General features: G+C 37.3%; 2 pseudogenes; both read left to right on the plus strand.

The window, feature by feature from the left end:
- The first annotated feature begins 794 nt into the window (after positions 1 to 794).
- LOC112912198 (olfactory receptor 4C12-like) lies at positions 795 to 1,707 on the plus strand (annotated as a pseudogene).
- Positions 1,708 to 5,337: 3,630 nt separating this feature from the next.
- On the plus strand, positions 5,338 to 14,754 carry LOC112912179 (POU domain, class 5, transcription factor 1 pseudogene; annotated as a pseudogene).
- Positions 14,755 to 16,336: the final 1,582 nt, after the last annotated feature.

Consider the following 16,336-nt stretch of genomic DNA (forward strand, 5'->3'; position numbering starts at 1 on the left):
CCCTGTTGAAGAATGAGAGATGAGTACCAGACAATGTGGCACAGGCCTTTGGGGCGATTTACAATCTTCAGTGAGATTGGAAGGAAGTAGCAATACTATTTTAAGTCTTGAGGAAGCTGAGAAGCTACCAGACATGTAAAGTATGAAAAAGTATGGCCTGTGAAAGAATCTTTATATATATTTTAGTGTTTTGCATGACCTCATTTAGAAAAAATTGGATTTTTCACTAGTAAACATGTTCAGCCACTTTGGAGGTAAATACACAAATCTTCGGGTATTTGTGAATCTGCCACATCCATGGCTATATCATTGATTGGCTCTTCCAAATTGATGCATGGCATTTTTTTTTCTGATTTTAAATGTTGCACACTTTTGTTGTAGAAAATTAAAACAAGGGATGCCTGGGTGGCTCAGTTGATAAGTCTCTTGATTTCAGCTTAGGTCATGATTTCAGGGTCATGGGATTGAGCCTGTACTGGGTGTGGAGCTTGCTTAAGATTCTTTGCCACCCCATATCCTTCTGCCCCTCTCCCTAACTTGTGCTGTCTTTCCTTCTCTCTCTCTCTCAAAGAAAAAATCAGGAAATTATAAAAAACAAAAACAATAGCACCTACATTGTCACTTATAAGAATACCTAATATGAAACTGTCAATAGGGTTTTGGGCTTGTTTTCACCTTCTGCAAAACTAGAAAAAATAAGGCATGCCATGAATATTCATTAGGTGAAAGTGTCATTATTGAGGAAGAGTGTGACTCTCTTTTCAGGGATGTCACTTGTCACCTGAACGGATTTGATGGAGAAGATGAATAATGTGACGGAATTCATTCTCCTGGGATTGACTCAAAATGTGGAACTTCAGAAATTTTCATTTGTTGTGTTTTTAATTGTCTACTTGGTCACCTTGGCAGGCAACTTGCTTATCATGATCACCATCAGCACCAGCAAGGCCCTGGAAACACCCATGTACTTCTTCCTGTCTTACTTGTCCCTTATAGATGGCTGCTGTTCTTCCTCCATGACCCCTAAAATGCTTGCTGACACTCTTACTATGAGAAAAATCATCTCTTTTAGGGAATGTATGACTCAGGTCTTTGCTGAGCATTTTTTTTGGTCCTGCTGAGATTATCCTCCTTACAGTGATGGCCTATGACCGCTATGTGGCCATCTGCAAACCCTTGCACTACACAACCATCATGAGTCAACAGGTCTGTAGCCTCCTTGTGGGCGTGGCCTGGGCTGGAGCCTTTGTCCATGCAACCATTCAGATCTTCTTCACAGTCTGGCTGCCTTTCTGTGGGCCCAATGTTATAGATCATTTCATGTGTGACTTAAACCCTTTGTTGAAACTTGTCTGCATGGACACTCATACCCTTGGTCTCTTTGTTGCTGCCAATAGTGGGTTCATCTGTTTGTTAAACTTTCTCCTTTTGGTGGTCTCCTACATAGTCATTTTGCACTCCCTAGGGACCTACAGCTTGGAGGGGAGACGTAAAGCCCTCTCTACCTGTGTCTCTCACATCACCGTGGTCACTTTATTCTTTGTGCCCTGTATATTTGTGTATTTGCGTCCAGCGATCACCTTTTCCATTGATAAAGCTGTGGCTGTGTTTTATACCATGATAACTCCTATGTTAAATCCTTTAATCTACACCTTGAGAAATGCAGAGGTGAAAAATGCTATAAAGAAGCTCTGGATCAAAAGGTGACTTCAATGGAGAAATAATCATAATAGCATAAAATGACCTTATCTTTTAAATGGCAAAGAGAAGATAATATAATTTCAATGGTTCAGGGCCAAGTGAACATTGTATGTAAAAGTATGTTGATGTTGGCATGTAAGTTTTCTGAGGAAAGGCCCAGGCAGGAAATTATTAATCATTTAAAACTATGTCATTTAGATTTATTTATTGCCCATTTAGTTGTCAAACTTTGATTACTTTCAGAATCAGTCGGAATAAGTCAATCAGAGAAAGACAAACATTAGTTGGAATTCTTGTTAAAACACACATTTCCAGGATATAGACTCGGGAGATTCTAACTCAGTGGGGACTGTTCTCGGATTGGCATATTTGCATTTTAAACAAATTACATAGATGTGTCTAAGCAGGTGATCTATGCATACACTTTGAGCAATAATGCTATAGACTATGATTGCATCCTTACCTTATTATAAGATCACTTTGTTAGAGCATTTCCTGGGAAGAATATTTCATAGAAATTGCTATGCTATGAGAATCGTGAAACTCAACTCTTCATAAGTCATGCAGTGCAAGCACACTACCTTTGCAATGGCAAAATATGTAGTATTCTGTGAAAGTAGAAAAAGCTTTCTCTATTCTTTATCTTCACTTCCTATACTTTTTAATCTTTTGTTATATCTAGTCTGATTCTCTCTTTTCCTCTCTTGCTTCTAAAGGAAAGACCTACTATCCTTGCTGGGTTATTTGGACTAAAATTTATTGTTATTGCAATAACAGTCATTTACATTGAGAATATTATTGTCATGATTTTGCTGTATGAAGGGGATATTATGTAGCATTTTTATATGCACATTTCTGGAATGAGTTTAGTGTATTCTACTCATTAAGAAAATAGTCTCTAAGTAAGATAGTTCTGAGATCAAAACTTAGTTTTACCACATTCATTGTGAACTTTAGGAAACTACAGTATCTTTGAGTTAAAGGAGAGTGATAGAGATATTATTAGGATTAATACATAATTCTTATAAAACTTTTATTACCAGTAAATTCTCAAAGGCTGTTAGCTATTATGAAATTTATTCCTGGAGTCTCTATAATATTGCAGAACCACTTAATCTAGTTTTTGAGCATTGGAATGGATAATACGTAGTTTCTTTCTACCTTCTTTGAAGAATAATATTCTATACTCACTGGCCTTGTAAAATTCTTGGTGTCTGGAATTTTTCCCAACACCCTTGACCATTACTTTCTCACATTCTCTTGTTTTTCTCATTTCCGTTAGCCTCATGCTTCCTAGGCCTTGGGGCTGGCCCACTTATTGGTATGATTTTCTTCTGACAAGTCTTAATAGAAGGGCCAAAAAGTCATTTTATTATGAACCTAAAATCAACAAAAAAAGGCAACTAGAATGTAAACAGAATTAAGTGAGATACTTGTTTAGAGGAGGTGGTGTGGTGAAAGTAGATCTGGAGTCAGATTTCCTGAGTTTGAATGCAACCTGGGGAAATTATTTTATCCTTCTACAATGTTTTCTTTATCTGTAAAAATGGTAACAATAATACAAATTTCATAATATATTTGGGCTATGTAAATGAGTTTCAAAATGCTAAATGCTTATGAAAGTTCCTGGCACGTAGTAAACATTATAAAAGTATATTTAAAAGAATAAAAAAAAACAGTGCTAGACTAACTCTTAGTATGGACAGATTTTTGCTTATATCTCTTTTTGAACTAGCAAGGTCCTTATTATGTTTGGGTCAGCACCTCTGTGGTTGTTGGTCCCTGCCTCCTTAGGTGAAAAAGACAGCTAGTTCCTTATACGATCAATACTATGTCAGATAACCTTTTCCTTGAACTTTAGGTAAGAGCCTTATCAACTTTATGTTATTATTCAGCCTCTGGAAGTTAGTGTTAGTGGCAGTTTTGGGTGATGTGGAAAGATTTGAGTTATGGAGTAAATGGAATTAGTATTGAATTCTGATTAAGTTTATATAATATTGTTTGAATTTCATCAACTCTGAGGATCTTATTTTATTTATTTATTTATTTTTAAAGATTTTATTTATCCATTCATGAGAGACACAGAAAGAGAGAGGCAGAGGCACAGGCAGGGGAGAAGCAGTCTCCATGCAGGGAGCCCAATGTGGGACTCCATCCCAGGACTCCAGGATCACTCCCTGAGTGGAAGGCAGAGCCCTTAACCACTGAGCCACCCAGGCATCCCTGAGGGTCTTATTTTAACCTGAGCTCCCATGGACAGTGAAATGGTAATACATTTTTTTGTACGGTAGTTTTAAGCATTAGATGAGACACTGCATGCCAAATATTCAGGACAATGCTTGTACTTAGTGGGTACCTAATAAACATCATTGTCTTTGTTGCTCCGTCAATTGTTCATTTGTATTCTATTTATGTCTGACTTAAAAAAAACCCCTCTGATTTATACATGTTATTCAACTCTAGGTAGATATTTCTATTACGAGGTCATGAGACACTTTCCAAATTCTGAGAGTAAAGCCCTCAAAATTAATACAAGATGGATGAGATTCACTCTCTACAAAATTCACCTTAAAATGTGAGTGTCTCTGATGTTACAATCAGGTGAAAGAAAACGCCAAAATTTGAGACACTTTCTATGATAAAAAAAAATCTGGATTACAATAATTAATAATTGTAGTAAAAGTGGTTCCTACTTCTTACATTTGCTGCTACAAAGGCAAGTTTAATCCCCTAAGATCTCTATGAAATAATGTTATTATTATTTCTTTCTAGAAGAACTGAAGTATGGAAAATTTAAATAATTTACTGTAGGTCATGCTAGAAAAAGCCTGAGATGCAGTTTATAACCGGTGCTCCTAAACACTATGGTATACTTCATAATAATGACAGATCACATAGCACTTTATAGGGAGATAGATAATAAATAAGTTAATATATATATGAAAAAGAGTTACATTCAAGTGATTAAAAATTTAAGGATGTAGTCAATGTTACAGTAACTCAAAAGACAAGGGGCCACTCTAGGTTTTGTGTTCAAGGAAGACCTCAAAGCAAGAATTTATAGCGTTTATCTGTGTCCAGGTATGAGAGCAGAGAGCTGAAAGGTCATGAGTAAAACCACTAGAGAGGAGTTTCTGTACATGGGAAGGGGATTTTTATCTGATATGGGTGAGTGTCATTAACTACTCCCTTCTGACTCGGATATCCCCAAGCAACCTTAACCTTACAATTAATTCAGCTCTAATTAAAGTCAGATGAAGTGAAATAAAACATCTGGACTCAAGCAATCGTCTTTCCCCAGAACCTGTATGTGCTTTCTGGCAGGTGTTTTCTTTGGTGGACTTGGTGTAGCCAATGACATTCATCTCCACTTTGCCCCTTCATGGCTTCTTTAATTTCCACAATTTTTTTTCCCATTTGAAAGCATTTGCTTAAATTGCACATCTCTGTATAGTTGTCTCACCCAAGCACATCTCTTTGACCCTGTTATATCATTCTCTCCCTTACCCACTAGCTTCAGCTGCAATGGTTTCACTTTTGCCTATAGGCCTTTGAACTAGTTCTTTATTCCCCAAATGCTCTTCCTCTAGGCCTTCCTATTGCTTGGATTGTTGTCCTCACTCAGTCTGCAACACAATGGCCACCTCCTTAGAGGTCTTTAACCACCATCACCATGTAAAGCCATCCTCTATCTCCCTGAGTTATTCTGTCACAGTACTCACAATTTCTCTATAGCGCCTTTGCCATCTGATTATCTGATTTACTTGTTTATTCTCTGTCTCTTCCAATTAGAATGCAAGCTTCACGAAAAATAGGTGTATTGGCTATTTTACGCCCTACTGTATTGCCAACACCTAGAGTAGACTTGGCACACGGTAAATGCTTCATACAGACTTACTGAATAAAAGGCCATCATTTCCACTTAACCCTCTTAAGAATAAATGCATTTTTAAAAGAGACCCTTGTTAACTGGAAGCTCCTGAAGTTGATGACTTTCCATTCTTGGTGATAAATTGAAATGGAGAATTTTAAGTCAGTTGAATATATCATCTGGGGTTCTTAGCTGATGATCCAGCATCTCTGTAGCTAGTTTCAGTAGAAGGGATATTTGATATGCAATTAAATAGTTTAAAGATATTTCGAAGAGTGGGAATCACAGATTGAAGGCTGAGCTATCAGGAAGAGCTTGCAGAAGCATACCTGACTGGACTGGCATGCAAGGGAGATGCTGCCTCTGCTCTAATCAGGATCAACCTGCCCTGACTAGACTGCAGTGGTGCCACCACATTCCTGACCTCAAAGCTGCTCTGATGCTTGGAACTACCTATCCCCAGATAACTGACTTCTGCTCCAAGACTTGCACACAGACTCTTGGTTGACGGAACCCATCACATGTCTGCACCCTTGTTGCAGGGAAACAAGGAAATGAGATTCCTTGGATTTTATGTTGGAATAGTGGATACATACCTTGGAAACTAACATGTGTGGCATGCTTTTAAGAGATTTTGGGGCAGCCACACACTCAGATGTGCACAATTGTGGACGGGAGCTCACAAAATGGGTTTCATTTATCCCATAGATAGTTTTTAATTTCCACAGAGTTTAAGAGTATACCAGTTTCTATCCTAGATCTAGGAGAAGAAGCAGAAATAAATGACCACAAGGAAGCTGAGGGCAGGAAAATTGTTGATACCATAGAGTTATTCATATCATTTATACCTACTGTGCTAATAGTTGTGGTTAGTGCTAAAGTAGAAACGCAATGGACAGCATTGTCTTTCACCTTGTGGCATTAGCATAGTGTAGGGTATGATGCAGTAGCACTTCCCAAATACCTCTTCTAGCTTAATTTTAAAATGTTTATTATAAGGAAAGTTTTCTCAATAATGAACAAAAATGCTTGTCTTGGTTTAGTGACTCTCATCTGCTTAAAAAGCACTTCAAAAAAGCACGGTGTACTACCGTGTATCAGGCACTTTGCATACATTACATCATTCAATCATCATGATTTCTTGAAGTGCACATTATTCTCTTAGAGCTAAAAAATGAGGCTGAGGGATATTTAAAATAATGTTCTCAAAGTTATGCTATTGTAAGTAAGAGGTGAATTAATCTCTCTCCAACACATTTGAAATTCTGTTTAAAATCCACAGTTGTCTAGGTTTAAAATGGTACGCTCATTTCATCTTACCTCAGATCTCTGTCTAGTTGGATCTTGGCTTTTAATGCAGGCCTCCAGGATATTCAGCTTATCCACATGCATTTGTGTGCTTCCTCTTCCTGGACACATGTCACCTTAAAAAAATTAATAAACTTTACTTTTAGAGAAGTTTTCAGCTTCTGGCTATTTGAGCAGGAAGTACAGAGTGCCTGTTTAATCCTTGTCCCCACACATGCAAATTTCTCCCACTATGGACCTCTCACAAGACTGTGTACATTTGTTACAACTGATGAACCTATGAAACATTATCACACAAAATCCTCATAATTTACATAATTTACATTAGAGTTCACTTCTGGTGCTGTACATTCTATGGGTTGGGACAAATGTATAGTGCCATATATCCACCATTGTAGTATCATGCAAAGTAGTTTCACTGCCTTAAAATATTCTGTGCACTGCCTGTTCATCCTTCTCTCTCCCCTATCTCCTGGCAGTCACGGATCTTTTCACTGTCTGCATCATTTTTCCTTTGTCACAATTGCACATAGTTGGAATCATACAATATGTAGCCTTTTGAGATTGCGTTCATTCACTTAGTAATACACATTTAAATTTCTCCCATGTCCCTTCCTGACCTGATAGGTCAACCTTTTAGTGCCAAATAGTCTTTATTTTCTGTATGTACCACAGCTTTATTTATCCTCTCACCCACCAAAGAGTGTCTTGGTTGTTTTCATGTTTTGACAATTATGAATAAAGTTGCTAGAAACATCTAGGCATAGATTTTTTCCTTCTCATCTTGATTAAAGTATAATTGGCACATAATATAAGTTTAATGTGTACAATGTGATTTGTCATACATATATGCTGTGAAATTATTACCACAATAAGGTAAGTTAAAACATTCATCCCTTCACATAATTACATTTTTTGGGGGAGAACATTTAAAATTTACTCTCAAATATATAACACAATATTGTTAACTATGTCACCATACTGATTATTAGATACTCAGGACTTACTCATCTTCAGCTGGAAGTTTGTAGTTTTTGGCCAACATCTCGTCTTTCCTTATCCCCACCTCCTGGAAACCACTGTTCTACTTTCTGATTCTATGAGTTCGACTTTTCGTCTTCAATTTTAAAGGATAATTACACAGAGCCCAGAATTTAACTTGGTGGATTTTTTTCTTTTCTTTTCTCTCAGCATTTTATTTTTTCTCTCAGCACTTTAAATACTCCATTCACTTCTTTCTTGCATGGTTTCTGAGAAGTTGGGTCTAATTCTTTCTTCTGCTTCTTGTGGTGGTCCCAGTCTAGTGATAGTGATGTGATTGTCTAGGAATGCCTGTGGCACTCACCTGGGCTTGTATTACTTGTAGTAAGTCACCACAGACATTTCCCACTGAGGCCAGTGTTGTGGCTGGACTGGTTCTTGTGGTTCTTACTATGATTTCAGGATACACTTGACTGCAGTAAAAATGATCAGGGAGCTTCAAGGTACAAGATTTTCTACGCACTAGTCTTAGAGGGTAAACAGCATATCTGAGGGCCACATCTGAGTTTGCAGTTAAAGAGAGCAAGAGTACAGACTTGGGACTATGCCTTTATTAGGGTCTGATGGTAGTGGGGGCCTATGTAGGGTTTCATGGGTTCACTATTTATTGATTCATTTAAGGCATGAGAGTGAGAATTAAGGCACAGAAAAGGAGAAGCAGGGTCACTAAACTGGTCAGTTGTTGAAGTCACCCAGGCTTTCTGAAAGAGGAAACTTCATGAGTGGAGGTGTCTTAATTCCTAACCTGGTTGCTTTGCTAGTAGCTGTGTCATATAGCTGGTAATATTTTTATTCACGATAGATGCTTTTGAAATGGATGCTTTGTCAATCAAAAACTTAACTTCTATGGGTTAAGTACAGTACAATTAAAGGGCTTAATGTCAGGCACTCTCTTATAGGTAAGATACTTTTTCTTTGGTTTCTTTCAAGATTTAAAATTTTACCTTTGATTTTCTGAAGCTTAAATATGACATACTTCTATCTGTTTTTTTGTTAGGCATTTATCTTATGAAGTATTACCTGAGCTCCAGAGGCTTGTGTTCAACATTAATTTGGGGGGCAATTCTCAGTCATTATTGCTTAAAATCTTGCCTCTGTTATTTTCACTTTTTCTAGTATTCCCATTACATGTATGTTACCTGTTTGGTAGTTGTCCCACTGTTTTGCATATTCTGTTCTAGTTTGTTTATTTGTCTATTTATGTTTTTCAGGATTTTTTCTCTTTGATTTTCAGTTTTGGAAATTTCTATTGCCCTGTCCTGAGGCTATGTCCAGTCTCTTAATGCTTGTCAAAGGCTTTCTTGAATTCTGTCAGTGTTTTTGATCTCTAGCATTTCTTTTCAATTTTTCCTTAGAATTTCTCTCTCTTCTTACGTTATCCACCTGTTCTTGTCTTTAGTGATATAACAGGGCAAGTGTTCTGGAGTTCTATGATAAAATCTAACTCTTCTGGTCAGTTTGTACTCTGGGACTGTATAGTTCACCAGTGCTTCTCATCTGACCTGTCCATAATGTGATAGCTCTAAAAGAATATTTACATCTAGATGTACTTTTAAAATTTAAAAATTTGGTGGAAAAGTCAAAGTAAATAGAATAAAGCAAGAGTCAGTCTTGACATACTCCCAGTGCATGACTTGATAATATGGTTAGAAGGCAAAAAATGGCCCATGATCTTTGCATTTTTGGGGAGAAGATGCTATTCTCTTCAGCACTGTTACTATTCTTTCAGAACATTTCAAGAATGTCCTCTCTAGATCTCAGTACAATTAATTTTGCCATACAAACAGAATTAGATGGCCCCAAAATGGGAATTATTATTTTTCTTTTTTTGAGATACTAGAAAAGAAGTTAGTTTTTGGAGAAGAATTTTCCTTTTAAAAGAGCTTGTTGCTGACTTTGACTTCTTATGCCAATAGATTTGCCTGCCTCAATAAATTATCTTAATGTGGAAAAAATTTGGTTTTCTATTTGCATCATGGATTTCCTTTTAAGTAGATCTACAAACAAGTAATAACAATTTTCTGAAGTACTTAGAGGACTCTGCAGAAAAAGCACAGACCTGGTCATGTGAAATAAAATATATCCTTAAGGACTAATGCAGCTTTTTGACCTCGTTGGTCATACTGGATGGGAGAGGCATTTCCAGGTCTTTATGAGTTAGTTAAAAGTCCTCCTGCTGACTGTAAGCAAGCTTTCAAAAGGTAAGCCTATAAGAGTTAATGGTGGAGATTTTCAATTGTGTGAATTATTTTATTATGCAGAAAATTCTTACAAACTTGACCTTATGGGAATTGAACATTGAAAAGTCCTTCAGACTCACGGGAGTTTTGAAGTCAAAGTTTGTATTTTTTTTTTTTGACTCATAACCTGCTTTATTTGCATGCAAAATTGTAAAGAGTTGAGAATACATAATTTAAAAATTGACATAGTAATTAAAAATGTTAAATGTCTAAACACGTAACCATAATTGGATATTAGATAGTCCTCTTAGGTTAGGATACCATAAAAAAAAAAAAAAAAAGAAGAAGAGGAAGTAGAAAAAAAGTAGAAATATAAAAGCAAGTTTACCAAAATTATGTATGTATCACATATTAACATTTAATATATAAATATTTATAACAAAAATATACAATTAAAATAAAATATAAATCCCTGGCATAGATGATAGAGTTATAGACAACCTAGCAGAGAAGACATGTTAACTAATGATCTGCAGTGTAACACAGAGAAGACATGTTAACTAATGATCTGCAGCGTAACACAGTAAATACTACTCTAAAACTATAAGCAAATTTTACATATGTACAGAGGAAAAACACTACTGCTTATTTCTGTTATAAATATTCAATTATTTGTTCAAAGTTAGTTTTTTTTAATTAATTTTTATTGGTGTTCAATTTACCAACATACAGAAAAATACCCAGTGCTCATCCTGTCAAGTGTCCACCTCAGTGCCCGTCACCCATTCCCCTCCAACACCTGCCCTCCTCCCCTTCCACCACCCCTAGTTCGTTTCCCAGAGTTAGGAGTCTTTATGTTCTGTCTCCCTTCCTGATATTTCCCAACATTTCTTTTCCCTTCCTTTATATTCCCTTTCACTATTATTTATATTCCCCAAATGAATGAGAACATACACTGCTTGTCCTTCTCCGATTGACTTACTGCACTCAGCATAATACCCTCCAGTTCCATCCACGTTGAAGCAAATGGTGGGTATTTGTCGTTTCTAATTGCTGAGTAATATTCCATTGTATACATAAACCACATCTTCTTTATCCATTCATCTTTCGATGGACACCGAGGCTCCTTCCACAGTTTGGCTATTGTGGCCATTGCTGATAGAAACATCGGGGTGCAGGTGTCCTGACGTTTCATTGCATCTGAATCCTTGGGGTAAATCCCCAACAGTGCAATTGCTGGGTCATAGGGCAGGTCTATTTTTAACTCTTTGAGGAACCTCCACACAGTTTTCCAGAGTGGCTGCACCAGTTCACATTCCCACCAACAGTGTAAGAGGGTTCCCTTTTCTCCGCATCCTCTCCAACCTTTGTTGTTTCCTGCCTTGCTAATTTTCCCCATTCTCACTGGTGTGAGGTGGTATCTCATTGTGGTTTTGATTTGTATTTCCCTGAGGGCAAGTGATGCAGAGCATTTTCTCATGGGGTTGTTGGCCATGTCTATGTCTTCCTCTGTGAGATTTCTCTTCATGTCTTTTGCCCATTTCATGATTGGATTGTTTGTTTCTTTGGTGTTGAGTTTAATAAGTTCTTTATAGATCTTGGAAACTAGCCCTTTATCTCAAACGTCATTTGCAAATATCTTCTCCCATTCTGTAGGTTGTCTTTGAGTTTTGTTGACTGTATCCTTTGCTGTGCAAAAGCTTCTTATCTTGATGAAGTCCCAATAGTTCATTTTTGCTTTTGTTTCTTTTGCCTTCGTGGATGTATCTTGCAAGAAGTTACTGTGCCCGAGTTCAAAAAGGGTGTTGCCTGTGTTCTCCTCTAGGATTTTGATGGAATCTTGTCTCACATTTAGATCTTTCATCCATTTTGAGTTTATCTTTGTGTATGGTGCAAGAAAGTGGTCTAGTTTCATTCTTCTGCATGTGGATGTCCAATTTTCCCAGCACCATTTATTGAAGAGACTGTCTTTTTTCCAGTGGATAGTCTTTCCTCCTTTATCGAATATTAGTTGACCATAAAGTTCAGGGTCCACTTCTGGGTTCTCTATTCTGTTCCATTGATCTATGTGTCTGTTTTTGTGCCAGTACCACACTGTCTTGATGACCACAGCTTTTCAAAATCCTTTTAATATAGTTGAGTTTTAACATCTTCTCATAAATTTAACATGACTTGTACTTCTTTTCCTGTGGATTAACTATTAAAGACTATTTCGTTCATTGTTGATATCTCCAATGCTGATTTTTGAGTCTTTTATATACTAAAAAAATGATCCCTTTTACTATGGTAGATGCATTATTTTTCTGGCTTGTCATATTTTTAACTTCTTTCATATGATGTGAAATGCCTCAAAATTTATTTTGACATAGGAATTAAGTAGGGATTGAATTTTATTTGTTCCCCTAAAGTTTTGTTGCATAGTTTTTTTATAGTTGCATAGTTATCTTTTGACTTGGATTCCTGACTATATATTCCATTTATATTTGGTTCCTTCTATTCTGCTTTATTTTATTTTTTTAAATAGTTTTTAAAATTTTTATTTATTTTTAAAAAGATTTATTTATTTATTTATTTATTTATTTATTTATTTATTTATTTATTTATGATAGACATAGAGAGAGAGAGAGTGAGAGGCAAAGACACAGGAGGAGGGAGAAGCAGGCTCCATGCCGGGAGCCTGACGTGGGACTTGATCCCGGGACTCCAGGATCGTGCCCTAGGCCAAAGGCAGGTGCTAAACCGGTGAGCCACCTGGGATCCCCTATTCTGTTTTACTGACTTCTTTGTTCATGGCTCAATTGATATGCAGTACATTGTTTTGATACATAATACATTTTGATTTGTGATGGGACTAATATTACTTATTTCTGTTCTTTTTCAGATTTATGCCTAGTCTTGCATATATATATTTCAAATTCAAGTGTAAAAAAATAACTTAGCAAATAAGATAAATAATCTTAACATTAAAATAAGTTGAGTAAAATAAGTTTAACATGGTTTAGTTACAAAACAAAGTCAATTATTAGGTTCAATAATTCAATTTAAGGAGTTTAATCTAAGAAGAGTTTACAGCTTTCAAGTACTGAGAACCGTTATCCATGGACGGATCTTTTCATTCAACAACTCATCTTTCATAAGCTTGGGTATTGCTTCTATTTTCTGCCTGTGTGGCTCAACCCTTCCAAATATCTGTTGCTCTTCATCCATGACCCCTGAAATGCTGCCTGGCATTTTTGCAATAGAGAAACCATCTCTTTTACAGGGTGCAGGACTGAAATTTTTGCTGAGCATCCATGTGGCCATCTGCAAATCCCTGTAGTATGAAATCATCACAAGGACAGGGATACAGCTTTGTCTTTCAGGTGGCATGTGCTAGAGGCTTTGTCCTTGCAACCACTCAGGTCCTCGTCACATTGTGGCTGCCTGTGTGTGGCTCCAATGTTATAGACAATTTGTGTGTGATGTAAATCCTTGGTTGAAAGCCATCTGCATGGACACTCATACCCTTGGTCTCTTTGTTGCTGTCAAATGTGCGTTCATCTGCCTGTGAACATTTTCCTCTTGATGGTCTCCTAGCTGGTCATCATGTCCTCCCTGAGGGCCTGTAGCTTGGAGTGAGACCCAAAGCCATATCTGCCTGTGTCCTCATGTCACTGTAGTGGCCTTATATTGTGTCCTGAGTGTTTATATATTTGTATCCAATCACCAGCTTCTCCACTGATCAAGCCAAGAATCCATGGTAACTCTTTTGTTAAACATAAACCTGTGTACTCAGAAATTTGGAGGTAAAGAATGCCAAGAGGAAGTTGAATTCTGCAGGAGAGAGCATACTGAGGACTGTAGGTTGGGTTGGAATGGGTGCCCCAAGGCAACTTGGAGTCTTCTCAGTGGAAGGGCGAGCCATGTTCCGAGGTGGAGAGTCAGCTCCGGGGGTGCCTTCCTTGGGCAGAGCGCTGATCCATCTGTGAAGCCAGACAAGGAAAAACTGGAGCAAAATCCCAAGGAGTTCCAGGACAGCAAAGCTCTGCAGAAAGACCTGGAACAATTTGCCAAGCCCCTGAAGCAGAAGCGGATCACTCTAGGATATACTCAGGCTGATATGGGGCTCACCCTGCTGATTCTCTTTGGAATGTGTTTCCCCAAACAGTCATCTGTCCCTTTGAAGCTCAACAGTGCAATTTCTAGAACACATGTAAGCTGTGGCTCCTGCTGCAGAAGTGTGGGTAGAAGCTGACAAAAATGAAAATCTGCAGGGGAGGTAGGTACAAAGCAAGGATCCTTGTGCAGGCTGCAAAGAGGAAGTGAACCAGGATGGAGAACCGAGTGAGGTAACCTGGAGAACATGTTCCTGCAGGGCTGGAAAGCCACTGTGCTTCCGATCAGGCCCGCAGCTTGGGCGTGAACAGGATGTGGTCCAAGCTTATTTCTGTAATTAGTAGTGACTAATGGCAAGGAGAGGACTTTGAGGCTGCTGGGTCTCTTTTCTCAGGAGCACCAGTATCCTTCCCTCTGGCACCAGGGCCCCTTTCTGGTACCCCAGGCTATGGGGGCCCCCACTTTACTACTTTGGTCTCCTTGGTGCCTCTCTCTGAGGGTGAAGCCTTTTCCTCTGTGTCGGTCACCGCTCTGGGCTCTCTCTTGCATTCAAAGTGAGGAGCCAGCCCTTCCCAGGGATGGGGGCAGAGGAAGGGGAAGAGCTAGGGAATGAGAACCTAGGGTTAGTACCAGGGCTTCGGGATTAAAGTTCTCCATTCACTGTAGAAAGGGTTTGGCACCACAACGGGTGTGGGAACAGAGTTTGGGGGGAACGGGTTGGAGGGAAGGTTAAGTTCAAGGATGCTCTTGTTTTTAATCCCTACATCACTTATCACTTTGTTTTTAAATAAAGAAGCCTGGGACACAGTAAAAAAAAAAACTTTAGGAAATACTAATCATGAAAAGTGTAGCTTCAATCTGTTACCATGCAAAGTTACTATAATATTACTAGTATATTCCCTAAGCTGTACTTTTCATTCTTGTGAGTTATTTATTTTATTCCCAGAACATTGTACCTTTCAGCCCCTTCACCTATTTCGCCTATCCCTCTACTCCCTCCCCTGTGGCAGCTGCCAGTTTGTTCTCTGTATTATGAGTCTGGTTTTGTTCTTTGGTTGTTTTGGTTTCTTGATTAAATTCCACATGGAAGTGAAATCTTTTGTGACATCTTGAAGATATCCCTCACCAGTCCATGTAGATCCTTTAGTTTTTCTTGTACTCCATATTACTCACTTATAAATATGTACCACAATAAATGTATTCATTCCTGTTCATATTATTACTTTTTTATGACAAAGAATTTTACAATCGTATATTTGTGAATATGTGGAAGTATGAGTTCCTAGGAGAGTAACTGTTACATGTATTTGAGTCAATGTGCAGATAGTTAAATGTTGAATTTCATAGTTGTTGCCAAACCGTCATCCTTGACATTGTACTAACAGCTATCCTGCTGTCACATTCTATGAGAATACTTCTGTTCCTATACTCAACAACTATCTTATAAATACTCATGGCATAGGCAATCTGAATAAATTGCAGTCTTTCTCATAGTATTGAATTTGAGTATCTTTTCATATGCTTTATGATTTGTATTTCTTTTTCTGTGAATTGTATATTAACATCTTTTATCTGTTTCATGTAATTGTTGATCTTTTCCATACTGATATTAGTGAGTCTATTATACTAAAGAAATCATCTCTTCTACTGTTGTATAAGTAATTGTTGGTTTGTTAGCTTGTGATGTGTTTTTAGTACTTGTATACTGTATAGAATGCTTTTGCATATAAACAACATTCTAATTAATTTAATATTAATTTTGGTTTTTATGACTTGCTTACCAAGACTTCCCTACTTCATTCATACTGAAATATACTTCACTGTTTTTTTATCATTTAATTTTAAAGCACTTTTGAGGTCATGTATCTATTAAACTTCTGCTCCATCTGGAATTTATTTTGATATAGGCATTAAAAATATATGGATTTTTAGTTGGTTTTCTAAATTTCAAGGTTTTTTAAATAGTTGCATAATTTTCTTCTTGCCATTGACTTGAAATTCTGTTATCTTCTAAAGCTCCATACTTACTTGGATCCCATTTAAGTTTCTGTTCTCTTTCATTAATTTCTATTCATGTACCAGTTGATACACCATAAAATTGCTTTCATATATAAGATATTGTGACATGTAATGAGGCTAG

This window comes from Vulpes vulpes, chromosome 5 (assembly GCF_048418805.1).
Source record: "Vulpes vulpes isolate BD-2025 chromosome 5, VulVul3, whole genome shotgun sequence".
NCBI lineage: Eukaryota > Metazoa > Chordata > Mammalia > Carnivora > Canidae > Vulpes > Vulpes vulpes.